A 16,213-nucleotide genomic window follows, 5' to 3' on the forward strand; every position below is an offset into this window, starting at 1 on the left:
ATTTTACAGTATGTATGTTTCTGTGACTTTTATAAACATGGTGATGTGGAAAGAGCATGGACTTTGGAATCGGACAGGCCTAAACTTTGTTACTTAGTGCTTGTGTAATTTGGGCTATTTAATGACTTCTCTCAACTTTCTTATGCATAAAATAGGAATAATAAAATCTATTTCACGGAATTGGTTTGGAAATTAAATGAGGCAGCAAAAATGAAGGTATAACCTCTGGCACATGTAGGCACCCATGCCTTTCCTTTCTCTGTCACGTTGTGGGTTTGGAGTGAGCGTTTGGCTACATCTTGTATTTATTTTTATACTTTTCTACTATATCCAGGGCCGTGCTTTGTTTACAGTGAGCATCCTATAAATAGTAACAACATCATTGGCATACATGCACAGAAATTGAATGATGGGTCAACAATTTTAGGTGTGTCTTAATGTTTATTAATCTATTTATCCTGTCATAGAGAAAAACTGCCAAATGTAGGTAAACAGGATGTGGAGCCAGGGCTGAAGAGCCAGGCAGGTTGTTCCCTGCATAGGGCCAGCAGCTGCAGAGGAGAGTGGGGACCAAGCCCTCAGCCCCTTCTGCTCGCAGAGCCCCCTGACAACTCCCTATTTCAGGTCACTCAAAGGCAGTGTTCTGTGAGGGAACGACAGACTTGTCTCTCCTGACATCAGGGGTGCCTCTTACAGACAATTTGCTATGCTTGATTTTAATTGTTTTCTTTTTCTCTTTTAATTATTAAATACTTAAAAGGTAAAAAAGATAATGTGGGGCACCTGGGTGGCTCAGTCAGTTATGCCTCCAACTCTTGATTTCAGCTCAGGTCACTCACGGTTCGTGAGTTCAAGCCCTGAGTCAGGCTCTGCGCTGACAGTGCACAGTCTGCTTGGGATTCTGTCTCTCCCTCTCTCTGTCCCTCCCCACTCACTCTGTCTCTAAAAAAAAACAAAAACAAAAAAATCCCAGATGCTCTCACCACATTACCATTATTATTATTTGTTATCTGGAATACTGCAATAACCTCCTAATTGGTTTTCCTGCTTTTACTTAGTTGTCTATTTTCTATTTTTTTTCAAGTTTATTTATTTATTTTGAGAGAGAGAGAGAGAGAGAGAGAGAGAGAGAGAGAGAGAGAGAGTGACAGGATCCCAAGCAGTCTCTGTGCTGGTAGCAGAGAGCCTGATGCGGGGCCTGAACCTATGAACCATGAGATCATGACCTGAGCTGAAGTCAGACACCCAAGCAACTGAGCCACCCAGGCACCCCACTAGTTTCTATTCTCCATAGAATAACCAAAGTGGAGTGATTCTATAAAAGTAAAATTTACCACTTCATTCCTCTGCCTAATATTTTCTAACATCTATCACATTTAATCAAAATGTCTTTCCATGGGGATGCCTGGGTGGCTCAGTCAGTTAAATGTCCAACTCTTGGTTTTGGCTCAGGTCATGATCTCATGGTTTCGTGGGCTTGAGCCCCAAGTAGGGCTCTGTGCTGACAGTGCGGAGCCTGCTTAGGATTCTCTTTCTCTCTCTGCCCCTCCCCACTTGCTCTCTCGCTCTCTCTCACTCTCAAAATAAATAAATAAACTTAAAAAAAGATAATGTGATACTCCTTTACCCATAAATTGACATTACTATAATTGTTATAAAATCTTTGAAATTATAACTTAATTTCAGACTTTTAGAAAAATAGAAAAAATACTACAAAGTGTTCCCACACACCTTTCACTGTTTACCAAATGTCAATATTTTGCCATACTTGCATATCCTTGTCTCTCTGTATTACATATGCAGATTATTTTTGGACCACTTAAGAGAAATTTCCCTTCCTCTTCCTTCAATCATTTCTTCTTTCCCTCCTTCCTTCTTTCCTTTCTTCGTCTCAAATAAAACATTAGAGCTAATATTTCCCTGCTTCACCCATCCCCTTCTCTCCCTCTCTGCCTCTCCTTACCCTTGTCAGGGAACCTGCTGTCTTACATGTTTCTGTGCTTTTACTACATCTGATTAGATGTAAAGATATTGAATGTTCATTATTTGTTGAGGCTTGCTTTGTGATCAGTACATGATTACTTTTACAACTTTTCCATAGAACCTGAGAAAGAATATGTACTTTTTAAATGAGCCAATAGCTGTAAACCCCTTGCAATAGTGCCTGGCACATTATCAGCACTAAATAGTGTTAACATTTTTTAAATAATCATATGCTGTACAGTCACATAGAAGTCCACTGGCTCAGATTTGTTAACTGTCTTATTCAAATTTTGGATGCTTGAACTCTCAATTTTTATTTAAAAATTTTGTTTTTACTTATTTATTTTGAGAGAGAGAGTGAGCATGAGTGGGGGAGGGGCAGAGAGAGAGGGAGAGAGAGAGAATCCCAAGCAGGCTCCTCAATGTCAGCACAGAGCCTGATATGGGGCTGGAACTCACAAATCATGAGGTCATGACCTCAGCCAAAATCAAGAGTCAAAATCAAAATCAAGATGCTTAACTGAGCCACCCAGGTACCCCCTTGAGCTCTCAATTTTTAAAGAAATTTGCTAAAATCTTGTGATTGTGGATCTGTACATGTTTGTGTGTATTCCACCAACTTTCGCTCCCTGGCATAGGAGTGAGACCCTGGTCTGTTGTCTGCATCCCACCTCTAATCCCACCCTTGTTAGTGTTTCATCGCAGAGAACTGGGATGGAAATCAGGGCCCTGACTGAACAGAAAAAGCATCACAGGGAAATGGAAGTTTATGAATCCAAACCCATCAAAAATCACAGTGACCTTGACATTTCCCTTTTGTAAGGCTGCTCTGCAGCCTGATCATCATTTGCTACACTCTGATACTTGCTACACTCTGATATTTCTCCCCTCTAATGCCCACCACCATTCCCACCCTACCCCCACCCCCTCCCCCAGTCCCTCAACCATAATTCCTCTGAAGTTTAAGCCAATTTTTTTGGATAATATTCACCAAATTCCCTCTCGCTAATATTTCAAAACTAAATTTCCATATTCTTGTAGTTCTGGGACTAGAAGCTTGGGAAGAAATGTTTCTTAACTGATTCACTAAAAATTGAATATTGTTGGCTGTATTATGATAAACAGAATACACATGAAGAGTGGGAAAACAGACATGAAATAAATAAAACCAAATAAATTGTGAAAAATGCTAAAAGAGAAAAGAACTGTTTCTAGAAGAGAGAAAATGGAGGGGGCGTGTCCTGTGAAGATGTGTTGGGGGAGGATGTTCCAAGAGGGGTGACCGGGTCTGGGAAGGTCGTGGGGCAGAACAGAACTTGGTAGTGAAGAGCTGAAATAAGCCAGTGAGGAGGGATCAGTGAGTAGCCCAGAGGTCTTAGGAGAGACACAGGCTAGCTCACATAAGGCTGTATGAGCCACGTTAGAGCTTTTGATTTTATTCCAGAAACTGGAATCCATTGAAGGGTTTTAAGCAGAGAATGAGGTGACTAGATTTATGATTTTAAATGTAACTCTAGCCAGAAGGTAGAAATGACTACAGGAGATCAAGAGAGGAAGCAGGGATCCCATTCACAGCAACTTTAGCAAATGGGGGTTTTTGGTGAGCTCAACGGGTGTTTCATTCTTGTCAGAGAGTTTGCTAAAACCACAATGGCAAATGAAACAGATTTTAATTCATCTGTAAAAGATCATTTGTGCAGTTTGTGATGACCATCATAGACTTTTCACAGGTCTGGAAGGTCTAGAGTTATAACTAACTCCACCCCCAATTTAAATTTTGTGGGTATCTTGTGAGAACTTTTGATTTGAAAATTTTAAACTTTCATTTAAAAAAAGTACAGGGGTGCCTGGGTGGCTCCGTCTATTAAGCATCTGGCTCTTGATTTCTGCTCAGGTCATGATCTCACAATTTGTGAGTTCGAGTCCCGCACTGGACTCTGCACTGACAGTGTGGAGCCTGCTTGGAATTCTCTCTCTCTCCCTTTCTCTCTGCCCCTACCCCACTTGTGCATGCGCTCTCTCTCAAAATAAATAAATAAATAAATAAATAAAATTAATTCCCATCCCATTACCTTGGGAATTACTTAATGATTGTTAAGTTTGCTGACATTTACTTCATCTGTTACTTTTTTTCTTCCTTTGCTGAACTTTTTTTTTAAGTTTATTTGTTTGTTTATTTGTTTATTTTGAGAGAAAAATGAGAGTGTGTGCAAGCAGGGGTGGAGGGGCAGCGAGAAAGAGGGAGAGAGAGAATCCCAGGCAGGCTCTGTGCTGTCAGCACAGAGCCGCACGTGGGGCTCAAACTCATGAGCCGTGAGATCATGACCTGAGCTGAAATCAAGAGTCGGACACTTAACCAACTGAGACACCCAGGTTCCCCCCTTTGCTGAACTATTTAAAAGCAGATTCTAAATATATAATTTTGTCCCTTCATATATTAAGGAACCACCTCCAAAATATGAACATTTTCTTACATACCACAAAGCCATATTCACAAAATTAACAATTTATTGCTAACATCTAATGCCAATTCCATTACAAAATTTCTCTGATGTCTCAAAAATGTCTGTTTATAGTTGGTTTGTTCAAATCAGAATCTAAATAAGATCTGCACAATGCATTTGGTTGGTAAATCTTTTAAGTCTCTTCATCCACGGCACTGCTTTGTTCTTTTTTTTTTTCTTTTTTTCCTTTTTTAAAATTTCTATTATTGACCTGTTGTAGAAACTGGATTAGTTAATCCTGTAAAATGCCTAATATTTCATAATAAAAACCATTTTTATAAAGCAGGATAAAATATGGGGTTTGAGCCTTCAAACTTCCAGTAAGTCAGACCATCTCTCTGGAATGTTCTTTGAAGTGTCTGGCATACAAAACAGTTGGTGAACCATCAACACTCACCACACTTGGCAAGAAATAATGCAAGCTGTTAAATAAGAGTGCTTGTGCTTAAGGTTTTAATTTTATCATTCAGTCTTCTCAGGTTCTTGACCTGCTTACTCACTGTGATTTGCCTACTGTTATTAAATTAACAGAATCTGAAAATAGCAGTTTCTCAGATGTTTTTAAAAGCAATTAAGATAATGCTTCAGTTTGCTAACCTCAGCCTTTTTCACTTCAGAAATTAGAAAATTAAAAATAGTTGAACTGGAGGTAGCATTAATAAAAGCCCAGTTTGGTTCCACTCTGAGGATGCACAGAAGCAGCAGTGACCAAACTACATGTTTTCTTCACCTCAATGTCAGTCTCTCTGAGAAGGACGACTTTGGTTTCTTTGCTATAATTAGCCTCTGTTGCCAATGGAGCAGAGTCTTATTACTTGCAGTAAATAGAATTAGATCACTAGTTCTTTTGGCTTTGTTGATTCAACAGGTTGTGAGTGCATGAACATTATTGACAACAATACCATTGTTATGTAAAATGTTGACATTAGGAAAAACTGGTTAAAGGGTATGTGGGAACTCTGTACTATCTTTACAACTCCTCTAACTATACAATTATATCACAGTCAGACATTTTAAAATACTAATTTCCTCTTCTAAATGATTATCTTAGGGGAGTGCATGGTTATTCTGTTAATGATGTCATTGGTTTAATTATTTTTGAAGCCCCTCTTTTGGAACTGTCCTCAAAAACCTAAAGGTCATAAAATTGGAAAATTGTAAGAGATCTGAGGAGTTATCTAGTCCAGTCTGCCAACCATTCCGGAGAATTCTGCTATGTACCATAATTTATTTACCACCCCCCTAGTGATTAGTACTTAGGTTGTGTCCCAAATTGTCCCCTTTACGAAGTTTATGTGAATTTTTTGTACTTATATCTTTAGACATATTAGGGATATTTCAGTACTCTAGATTCAAAAAGTGGAATTATTGGGTCAAAGGAAATACACATTTAAAATATTGATCCTGAGAAACTTAACAGGAACCCATGGGGGAGGGGAAGGAAAAAAAAAGAGAGAGGTTAGAGTGGGAGAGAGCCAAAGCATAAGAGACTCTTAAAAACTGAGAACAAACAGGGCTGATGGGGGGTGGGAGGAAGGGGAGGGTGGGTGATGGGTATTAAAGAGGGCATCTTTTGGGATGAGCACTGGGTGTTGTATGGAAACCAATTTGACAATAAATTTCATATATTTAAAAAAATAAATAAATAAAATAAAATATTGATTAAGTCCTTCCAATTTGCCATCCAAAACAGCTGTATGCTTCTACCAACAGTGTGTGGGCTTATACTAACATGGGATGCTATCACTCTTATACATTTTTGCTGTTCTGATACAGGCCTGCTGACACACAGACAGTGTGAGTGGCCTGTCTCCATAGGGAAGAATATTTTGCCAATGACATATTTTAGAATTAGCATGATGATATGTTTCATAATTATTTTGAACCCTCCTTTCTGCTGACTGTTCACACCACCTATCCATCCCTCTATATGCTGCTGCTGCTAGGTAAAAAAACCATCTTGCTTTATTTGCATTTCTCTAATTAGCAGTGAGGTTGAACGCATGCTTATTTATTTATTGACAGCATGTATTCCTTTCTCACTGAATTGCCTATTCACTTTCTTGGTCAGTTCTATTTTTTATTTTCTTTTTCCTATTTTAAAAGAACACTTGATATTTGGTGAATAATAACCCCTTGTTGCCCAGGTTGTGAATGTTTTCTGTGAGTCACTCATAACTTTATAGTCTCTTTTGCTATTTTGCTATTCGAAAGTTATGTTGGTGTTTGGCAGAAGATACAAGAGAGTTTTCCTTTCATTTAAATTCATTTCAAATTAGAAATACTGTGCTTATCTGAGCAGGGAGCAATGCTCAGGATAAAAGCAAAGCATAGTAAAAGACTCCTGGGTAGCCTTCCTGGACTCCCTCCACTTGCTTCCCAACTCCCATCTCTCACCCCATGCTATTGCTCCCCTGGGGATTCCAAGGAGAGAAGGATGACCATAAGGAAAGGCATCACTCTTTACGAGTGTTTAATCATCATACAATCTCATCAATCCATCATGGCTTCCAGGTTTTTGTGTCAGACTAAGGAAGTTCTTTCCTACCCAAAGTTTGTAAAGACATTTTTCTATATATATTTTTTACAAATAGTTTTATTATTTTGTTTTTTTACATTTAGATGTTTAAATCACCCATGGTTTATGGGTAATTAAGCCAATTATCCTTCTGCTGTTTACGTTGAATTATCTAGTCTTCCCCCACTGATTTGAAATGCCACCCTGAGGAGTACCTGGCTGGCTCAGGCAGTTGAGTATGCGACTCTTGATCTTGGGGGTTGTGAGTTCAAACCCCATGTTGCATGTAGAGATTACTTAATAAGATATCAAAAGGAAAGAGAAAGAAAGAAATGAAAGAAAGAAAGAAAGAAAGAAAGAAAGAAAGAAAGAAAGAAAGAAAGAAAAGAGAAGTAAAGAAATGCCATCTTGAGCACATGTGAAATCCTGTAAGTATGAACCTGGATTACTTTCTGGACTCTGTTCCATTCCATTGATCTAGTTGTCTTTTTTCTGATCAGTACCATACTACCCTGTTTACTATATAGTTTTATAGTTCTTTTATTTTTATTTTGTTACAGTTGTCTTTCAAAACCTTCTTAGCTATTTTCAAACATTTACTCTTCCAGAGAAACTAGAGAATCAATTTTTAAATTAAAAAAACTCCATTGGGGGGCGCCTGGGTGGCACAGTCGGTTAAGCGTCCGACTTCAGCCAGGTCACGATCTCACGGTCCGTGAGTTCGAGCCCCGCGTCGGGCTCTGGGCTGATGGCTCGGAGCCTGGAGCCTGTTTCCGATTCTGTGTCTCCCTCTCTCTGCCCCTCCCCCGTTCATGCTCTGTCTCTCTCTGTCCCAAAAATAAATAAACGTTGGAAAAAAAAATTAAAAAAAAAAAACTCCATTGGGATTTTGATAAAAATTACATTTAATTTATAGATTGATATGGAGAGAATTGACTTTTAGGAAATACTGAGGTTTCTTATCCATATATGACTCTCCATTTTCAAAAAAAATGATATGTCCTTCAGTAAAACATAATTTTAATGGGTTTTGAATATTTTTTATTAATTTTATTTCTAGGGTTTTTTTTTTTTCAATGTTATTCATTTTTGAGAGAGAGAATGAGAGAAAGACAGAGCATGAGTGGGGAAGGGGTAGAGATCTTGAGAGGGAGACACAGAATCCAAAGCAGGCCCCAGGCTCTGAGCTGTCAGCATAGAGCCTGACACGGGACTGGAGCTCACGAACTGTGAGATCATGACCCGAGTTGAAGTCGGACGCTTAACTGACTGAACCACCCAGACGCCCCAATTTGTAGGTATTTTAGAGTTGTGATTATTATGTGTCATTTTTCCATTATATTTTTGAAATGGTTCTTAATACATAGTAAAATCATGATTTTTGTATATTCCTTTTGTACTTAGTATCTTGTATTATTGTACTTTGTTTACTTAACTCTCCCCCATTTCTGGGCATTAGGTTGTTCCCAAGCTTTGAGGATCATAATTAGCCTTGCTATAAACATCTCTAAACTGGTAATTTTTTCTCTTTAAATTTCTTCCCACAAATGGAAAAACAGATTTAAAGAGTATATGGAACTTTATGGCTCTTATTACACATTGCTCTGAGTAATCTCCTGAAGGGCTAGACTCCTTTCCAATTCTGCCTATAATAATATCAGCAAATGAAGTAATAATGATGAAGATAATGATGACGAGGATGATGAGACTATTGGTAAGAGCCATATTATGCTCTGGGCTTCCCATGTCTTTTCATCTAATACTCACAATGAATCTATAATATGCTATTGCTGTCTCATATGGACAGATAAGGAAACTGAGGTACAGAGAGATTAACATCTGCACTCACACCTGGTAGGAGGCGAAGTCAGATGTGTTGTGTTCCATGGTCAGTGCCTTCTCAAATACCCATACTTTTTTTAAAAGCATTTTTAAAAGTTTATTTATTTATTTTGAGAGAGAGAGGGAGGGAGAGCAGGGGAGGGGCAGAGAGAATCCCAAACCAGCTCCACACCAGTAGCTCTGAGCCCGACTCAAGGCTCAAATTCACAAACCATGAGATCATGACCTGAGCCAAAACCAGGAGTCAGATGCTTACCAACTGAGCCACCCAGGCGCCCCATCTAATACCCATACTTTTTATATTTCATTTATATTTGAGACTTTAAAAGGTATATAAAAGCTGAAAGTTGTTTTACTTTGCATTTCTTAACCAAGAAGTAGGTTGCTAGATAACATACTTGTTAAACCTCTTTTTCATCTCCTTTGACCACTTATCCAATAGATTGGTGATGTTAATTAGATATTTGTAACAACGCCCTCTAAATTGGATAGAAATTGGATAGAGATTATAAAAAAAGATTGTATTTCTTCCCCATATGTTTACATATATTCTTAGGTTTTAGTGCCCATTGATTCTTCCTTTCCTCTATTCTAATTTATGTCTTCTGTAAATTCCTTTTTTTTTTAAATAAAATTTTTTAAGTTTATTTATTTATTTTGAGAGAGAGTGAGCATGAGCATGGGGAGCGGCAGAGAGGGAGAGCGAGAATCCCAAGCAGGCTCTGTGCTGTGCTGTCAGCACAGAGCCCAATGCAGGGTCCACCCAGGCACCCCTTCTGTAAATTCTCCTTATCTGAAAATTCCATTACCATCATGGGGAATAGTATATTAAGTATTACTTAACACTCTTATCTTATTCATACAATGGTAGTCTTAGTAGAAGTAGTAGTAGTAATGGTAGTGATAGCAGCTTTCAAAAACTAAGTGCCTACCAAGTGCTAAGGATATTACATACATGAACTCATTTAATTATCACTATAATCCAATGAGATATTATCTTTGTTTTACAGACGAATAAATAGGCCCAGGAGATCCTGGGTGGCTCAGTGGGTTGAGTGAGTAAGCATCCAACTCTTGATCTCAGCTCAGGTCATGATCTCGAGGTTCGTGGGTTTGAATCCTGTATCAGGCTCTGTGTTGACAGCATGAAGCCTGCTTGGGATTCTGTCTCTCCCTTTCTCTGCCCCTCCCCACTCTCTCTCTCTCTCTCAAAATAAATAAATAAACTTAAAAAAGAAAAAAGAAATAGGCTCAGATTTATCAGCTTGGCCAAGGACACACAGTTAACAAAAGGAAGTCCTGTCTATGCCGAAGTCCATGTTCTTAATAACAGTACTGCTGGCCCCCCATTATGTAGAGTATAAAGTTAACTCTCTTTGAAAACAAAATCTCTTTATAAACGTAAAGAAATCTTCCATACCAATTTATTTCTTTTTAAAATTTTGAATGAATGGGTTTTTATAACATTATATTAGTTTCACGTTTACAACATAATGATTCAATATTTGTACGTACTGTGAAATGATCACCACGCTAATCTAGTTAACATCCATCACCACATCTAGTTATAAATGGTTTATAATAACTTCTTACAAGCTTTGAATCAAAGAGGTTTTTAATTTAATCAAATATTTTCTTAACGTTTATAAAGAATTTTGTCATTACCCTTGCCTATCCTAGCTTCTACCTCTGGTGGTCTCTGGGCATTGCCACTCTGGCCTCCAGGGGGCACTGTTACCCCTTTAATACTGTGGCTCAAGCCTTTGCTAATTCCCTTAAGCACAGATAAGACCAGGAAAATATTTAAACAAAGTTTACAAGGGGCTCAGATGAACAGAAGGCAAATGAGTACAGAGAGTAATATACAACTAGATAATTTGGTTCACTGAATGCAGAGTAGGCATTTCAGTATTTGACACTGAAATACCTTGCTTCCCACTGCATGCACAAAGCAGAAAACTTTTTTTCTATCCTGCACTATGTCCTCAAGCAAGCAAAATTCTTCAAAAACTGGCTCTGAGATTAGTAAGGCTAGTTCCAGCTAAGGGCCTCCTTCCAAATTCTACTTTCCAGTTTCAGTGTCTGCCTCTCCCTACACACTGGACACTTAACATGTCAGCCCTCTTCTAGAAAGATGGCATTGTCTGCTTCTGGTTTGTAGCTTTACCCTGTTGTTTGGGAATGGTTATCTGTGGGTGTCTCATACTCCTTCATGTCTTAGACAGTATGCCAAGAATGTAAGGCCCTAACAGCTTATACAGCTTATATTACATATCTATTACTACATAACTGATTACTTCAAAATGTAGAGGCTTAAAAAACAAACTTCTTTTTTTTTTTTTTTTTTTGACAGTTTCTTTTGATTAGGAATCTGGGCATAGCTTAGCTAGGTGCCCCTGGTTCCAGGTCAAGGTGTTGGTCAGGGTGCAGTCATCCCCAGTCTTGAATAAGGGAGATTCTTCTTCCAAGCTCATTCAACAGAGTTGTTGGTAGGCCTCAGGTTCTTACTGTGGCCAAAGACATCCTTTCCTTGCCATGCAGGTCTCTCCATAAGGCAGCTCACAACATGCTGTCTACCCTCGCAGTGAGTGAGAGAGAACATGAGAAGGTGCCCAAGACAGAAGCTACAGTCTTTTTATAACCTCATGTCAGAAGCAATATCCTGTCATTTGTGCTGTATTAAATTAGTTAGAAGTGAGTCAGTAGCTCTAGCCCACGGTCAACTGGAGGGGATTACACCAAGGAGTGAATACCAGAAGGTAAGAATCGTTATGGGCCATTTTAGAGGCCTTCTACCATATCACTTTACGCAAGCCATTTCTCATGGTGGTGTTTACAGCAAGCAATCTTTTTTTCTTTTTAATTTTTTTAAATGTTTACTTATTTTTCAGAGAGGGGAGGGGAGGAGAGAGGGAGACACAGAATCCAAAGCAGGCTCCAGGCTCCGAGCTGTCAGCACAGAGCCCAATTTGGGGCTCAAATTCATGAACCAGGAGATCATGACCTGAGATGAAATCAGCACCCCAGTCCTTTTTTTTTAAGTTTATTTATTTATTTTGAGAAAGAGAACAGGAGAAGGGCAGAGAGAGAGAGAGAGGGAGAAAAAGAACCCCAAGAAGTCTCCACACCCAGCCCGGTGCCTGATGTGGGGTTTGATCTCACAACTGTGAGATCATGACCAGAGCTGAAACCAAGAGTTGGACATTTAACCAACTGAGCTACCCAGGTTTCTTGCCCTTTTTAAAAAACTTATGTTTACTCCCAACTTGGGGCTTGAACTTACAACCCTGAGATCAAGAGTAGCAGGCCCTACTGACTGAGCCAGCCAGGATTGCCTACATCAAGCAGTCTTGAGGAATGAAGTAACCTCTCCCTCTGGGAAAGAGAAGCTGGCTTAGCTTGTTGCTTGCTAGAAAAGCAATGGGCTCCCCAAGCTCACTGTTACCCCCAATGAACACAAACCCACTGCACATGTGGCATCTATCTGGGGCTCTTAGTATCACACCTGTGGGACTTGAGGCAAGAGGAGTTAATGTAAATAATTCATGCTGTTTATGCTGTGCTGTGGGTAAAAAATTTTTTTTGCCTAGGTGGCTCAGTCTGTTGAACGTCAACTCTTGGTTTCAGCTCAGGTCATGATCTTAACAGTTCATGAGTTCAAGCCCTGCCTGGGGATTCGCTCTCTCTTTCTCTCTCTCTGCCCGACCCTGCTCTCTCTCTCTTTCTCTCTCTCTCCTTTCTCTCTCAAAATAAATAAATAAACTTTTATAAAAGTTTTTTCCCCCTCTTCCTCAGATATTCCATGTCTTCTTTCAGCATCTGTAAAACAGTAAAGGTTAACTTGTTGGCTTGTAAGTAGCATAAAAACAAATTGCAGACCTGACAGTTTGACTCAACAGCACAATTCAGAATTGTATACAAGCCTGGGAGACCATCATTCATACAAGAGATCCACGTACATATATTTCATTTTATTTGACAAACACTTATGTGCCAGGTAATTATTCTCAGAGTTTATAGACATAAACTCATTTCATCCATGATGTAGGCACTATTAAAAACCCCTGCTTTACAGATGAGGCAGAAGAGGCCCAAAGATGTTGAGTAACTTGCTGCAAGTCACATTGCTCATAAGCGTCAGAGCCTCAAATAGTCAAACAGAAACAAACGCAAAAGTCCTGGCTACACCATCCATTGATCCACTGTATCATGCTAACTGTGTTCCAGGTTGGGAAGGGGTGAAGCAGAGACAAGATGGGGGGAAATGACAAAACAGAGAGTTCATTCCTCAAAACATGAGTTGAAATCAATTTAGAATTTTTCATTCCTAACATAGTAACATATTGTCTGTTGTTTCAAAGGATATTCAAAGGATAAACTCTACCAGTTATATTTGACTGGTTAGGATTTGACTTAGAACACTTGTTCTATATTCAGACTATGAAGGTTAAAATGTATTGTTCACACACACAAATCTGAACATGGAATTTATAACAGCTTTGTTCATAACTGCCCAAACTTGGAAGCAGCCAGGATGTTTTCAGTTGGTGAATGGACAAACTGTAGTACATACAGACAATAAATTAATTAATTAATTTTTATTTTAGATAAAGAGAGTGTGTGAGCAGGGGAGAGGGGCAGAGGGGGAAAGAGAGAGAGAGAGAGAGAGAGAGAGAGAGAGAGAGAAGGAAAGAGAGAGAAACTTAAGCAGGCTCCATGCTCAGCACAGAGCCGGATGTGGGACTTGATCCAATGACTCTGGGATCATGACCTGAGCCAAAATCAAGAGTCAGACGCTCAACCAACTGAGCCACCCAGGCACCCCTCAATAGAAAATTATTTAATTCTAAAAACAAATGAGCTATTAAACCATGAAAAGATTGGGGGGAGGGGACTTTAATGCATGTCACTAAGTAAAAGAAGCCATATGATTCCAGCCATATGACAATCTGAAAAAGGCAAAACTATGGAGATAGTAAAAAGATCAGTGATTTCCAGGGGTTGGGAGGAAGGGAGGGATGAATAGGCAGAGCTCAAAGGATTTCAGGGCAATGAAACTGTTTTGTAGGGTACTGTAATGGTGAAAACATGTTATTATACATTTGTCCAAGTCCACAGAATATGCAACAAGAGTGAACCCTAATGTAAACCATAGACTTTGATGATAATGATGTGTCAATGTAGGTTCATCCATAATAATGAATGTACCACTCTGATGGGGCAGGTTGTGCATGTGTGGGGACGGGTTATATAAGACCTCTACACTTTCCACCCAATGTTGTTATGAACCTAAAACTGCTTTAAAAAATAGTCTTTTAAAAAATACTTTGAAAATTACAGTGTACTTAAATTTTTTTTTTAATTTTTTTTTTCAACGTTTATTTATTTTTGGGACAGAGAGAGACAGAGCATGAACGGGGGAGGGGCAGAGAGAGAGGGAGACACAGAATCGGAAACAGGCTCCAGGCTCTGAGCCATCAGCCCAGAGCCCGACGCGGGGCTCGAACTCACGGACCGCGAGATCGTGACCTGGCTGAAGTCGGACGCTTAACCGACTGCGCCACCCAGGCGCCCCCAGTGTACTTAAATTTTTAAAAAAATTTTTTAAATTTATTTTTGAGAGAGAGAGGACACACCAGCAGGGGAGGAGCAGAGAGAAAGAGAGACACAGAACCCGAAGCAGGGTCCAGGCTCTGAGCTTTCAGCACAGAGCCCAATGCGGGACTCGAACCCACGAACCATGAGATCATGACCTGAGCTGAAGTCGGATGCTTAACCGACTGAGCTACCCAGGCACCCCAAAAAATTATAGTGTACTTTAAAATGTAAACTTTTTTAATTTTTTAATGTTTATTTATTTTTGAGAGAGAGAGAGAGGCCACGAGCAGGGGAGGGGAAGAGAGAGAGGGAGTCACAGGATCCGAATTTGCACGTCACCCTTGCACAGGGGCGGGCTAATCTTCTCTGTATTGTTCCAGTTTTAGTACACGTGCTACCCGAGCGAGCACAGGAGTCGCAGAATCCGAAGCAGGCTCCAGGCTCCGAGCTGTCAGCATAGAGCCTAACTTGGAGCTAGAACCCATGGACCATGAGATCATGACCTGAGCTGAAGTTGGATGCTTAACTGACTGAGTCATCCAGCACCTCAAATGTAAACTATTATTAATAGTGTAAACGTGTAGTAAGTTTTTGTTAACCTCACTCTATACCTGTTCAAGTCCCCCTTGCTCTTGGTCTCATCCTCTGTCTGTTGCCTCCTCCTTTCCTTAATAAGTGTAAATGGCTTGGCCCCCACTTGGGCTCTCTTCCCCTCCTCCATTGTCCTTCTCTTCAACCTTCCTAACTCAGGTTTAATGCGGCTGTCTCCTCCATACCTATACCATGGCTGCAGAACTCTGCGAAGATGATATCTATTGTACAACTTGCATTTCTCCTACATCAGTTCATCCCTCAGTGTGTCCTGCAACTATTTCTGTTTCTCAAACCAGAGCTTTCTGCTTAATATATGTATCAGCAAATTTTAAGTGTAGTTTTTATTTTTGATATTGTACTATTTTGAATAAATATTTTCAAAGTCATGCCATTTCTTCTTACTCAACAGATTTTATATGTCAGGCTTTTTGCATATATATATGTAATTAGATTCATGTTATTAAGCTGTTTTCTATTTAAAAATTAAAATAATCTGGCTTCTAATGATCATGTACAGATATATGGCAGATAAGCATATCTATCAATGATGATTCACCGAAAAGTGCTTATGTATCAGCACACCCAGATGGGTTGATGTGTTTAGAGTTGCTTTAATTATTGGTCTCCTTTTTTTTTTTTTTTTTTAAGAAAAGATGACTTTTATTTATTTTTATTTGAGAGAGTGAGTACAAGTGGAAGAGGAACAGAAGGAGAGGGAAAATCTTAAGCAGGTTCCATACTCAGGACCCTGGGATCATGACCCGAGCCGAAATCAAGAGCCCGATGCTCAACCAACTGAGCCACCCAGGTGCCCCAATTATTGGTCTCCTTAAGAAGATTCTGTGAAAAAGTTGAGTCATATTCCCTTCTTTAATGTGCCTCAATGCCTTGGAATAAGCCTCCCTTGTTCTTTAGATTAGGGTATTTCTTCACTCAGTGAGCTCAATCAGAATCTAATTCAATCCTTTCCATAGCTTCTCTTTTAGCAAGACTAGGGACCACTCCCTAGGGATTAACACTACTGGTCTCAAATTGTAGCCGATCGGGAAAATTTGCTTGATAGATGTGGCTCGTTTGGCCTGCACAGCATTTTAAGAAAATCTCAATTTGTTCCTAGCATTTTGGAATTATGCCATTTCACATTAAAAATGTGTATTGCTAGTTTTTATTGAAA

General features: G+C 39.4%; 1 non-coding gene across 1 annotated transcript; it reads right to left on the minus strand.

Annotated features, from left to right (window-relative positions):
* Positions 1-14,749: 14,749 nt before the first annotated feature.
* On the minus strand, positions 14,750-14,855 carry LOC122496186. The gene has a single exon (XR_006300722.1). It is a non-coding gene; the product is annotated as a U6 spliceosomal RNA (small nuclear RNA).
* Positions 14,856-16,213: the final 1,358 nt, after the last annotated feature.

The sequence above is a fragment of the Prionailurus bengalensis genome, chromosome F2 (genome assembly GCF_016509475.1).
Source record: "Prionailurus bengalensis isolate Pbe53 chromosome F2, Fcat_Pben_1.1_paternal_pri, whole genome shotgun sequence".
NCBI lineage: Eukaryota > Metazoa > Chordata > Mammalia > Carnivora > Felidae > Prionailurus > Prionailurus bengalensis.